Source organism: Rhagoletis pomonella, unplaced genomic scaffold (genome assembly GCF_013731165.1).
Source record: "Rhagoletis pomonella isolate Grant_MI unplaced genomic scaffold, Rhpom_1.0 Rhpom_scaffold_00002, whole genome shotgun sequence".
NCBI classification, from domain to species: domain Eukaryota; kingdom Metazoa; phylum Arthropoda; class Insecta; order Diptera; family Tephritidae; genus Rhagoletis; species Rhagoletis pomonella.
In genome coordinates, this window is record NW_023458556.1 from 29,697,088 (window position 1) to 29,698,828 (window position 1,741).

Sequence of the window (1,741 nt, forward strand, 5' to 3'; positions counted from 1 at the left end):
GTGCTCAAATTCCCTTCCCGGATCATTCATATGAGTAGGCTTCATTGTTTCTCGAAACGACAGAGCTTCCAGGGACCAATTATAGATTGATGATGTGCCTCCGAAAATATTGTTGGCTTCGTCAATATTATTGAACATAAATACATATGTATATTAGAGGTATACGCCGCCGAGCCACGCAGCCGCCGCCGCCGTTTTTCGTCATTCCTCACGCGCCGCCGCCGAGTTACGAAAATATCGGCGCGGCGGCGTTTGGCGCCTAAGAAATTTTGTATAAAACTTGCATGTTGTATGCATATTGAAATACATCGTTTGAAGGAACTAAATACTACTCGTATAAGAATACAATTTTACGAAATGAAAATAACATTTTTAAAGGAGTTTTTTTGCATAATTTGCGCCACTGAATATGACCTCCTTTATTTTTGCAAAAAGAGCGTAACTCAGGAAAACATAGGTAACCTTTTTTCGATCGAAAGCGTTTATTAAAGTTAAATTAGGGTCAAATACTGGTAATCTAACGATTTTTTCCGCAGTAGACAATTATTTTCAATACTATAACAATACTACTTTTTTATACACATATTACAACAACAAGAAAGTCATAACACATCAAAAATTCAACGCCTATATCTCAGAAAGCAGTTTTAACAAAAGCATCTAGCTCTTCAATTTTTGGAAATAAAACAAAGACAAGTTGATTTTCATGTGATTTTTTTTTTAAATATGTTAAACAGACTTTTAATAAAAAGCAAACACTTTTTTTTTTTTTAATTTTTACAATCGTAGATTATTTTATTCTGCGTACGTATACAAGTACTAGGTGGCTCTGTGAAAATTACGTTAGCATTACTTAGTGGTGGTAAAGCCCCAGGACGGTTTTGCTCCCCCTCTTTAGTAAAAATTACTATTATTTTTCATTACATTCGGTTCTCCTTAGAAAAATTTGTCGCTTAATAATTGACTGGAAATTTTAACCATCTATAAGCCATTTTTTAAACAGTGGGTCATAAAGGCCCGTTCTGGTTCGAGTTGATGGGTTAAACTTTTGGAAAAAAGTAGACCAACCTTGTTTTCGATATGTAATCCGCAAAAAATCGTAAGAACTCCATAATTTAACACAACAGTTGAGAAGTTTATTGCAAACATTTATATATAGCGACATTTAAATAGTACATACGATCTGTAGGGAGCATAGAGGACCATGTGTGTAGGTATGAATATACCTCAGATCTTCTTCTGTTCACCCATCCATCAGCGCCAGACACTCAACATTTTAATTCAAGTAGAAAGTAACGTAATTTAAATTTAAAGCTAATTCAATAAATTAATTAAATAGAATTATAATCTGAATTGGCATGGCGAATGCCTAACGCTGACGAAATGATGTGATAAGATTAGTAGCCTCATGGCTCTTTGAAATCTAACTTATGGGCAGTAGCGCCGGCGTTTTCAGCCGCCGCCGCCGATTCATTTTGAAGTTGCCCACGCCGCCGCCGCAAAGCCTGTCGGCGTAAACCTCTAATGTATATACATTTGTATATTGAGTCACACCCGACTTAAATTTCACATAAGAACATGACTGTCTACAACGAACGCGCTTTTATAAGAGCGAGATAATGTTAATAATAATGTAAATGTTAAACTTAATGTTAATGTTTATTTTAATGTTAATCTTATTATTATTAATGTTCATGTTAATGTTAATGTTAATGTTAATGTTAATGTTAATGTTAATGTT

General features: G+C 34.5%; 1 protein-coding gene across 3 annotated transcripts in view; it reads right to left on the reverse strand.

Annotated features, from left to right (window-relative positions):
- LOC118733395 (integrin alpha-PS1) overlaps positions 1-1,741 on the reverse strand; it is a 246,410-nt gene that overhangs the window by 55,643 nt on the left and 189,026 nt on the right. The gene's annotated exons all lie outside the window — the stretch shown is intronic.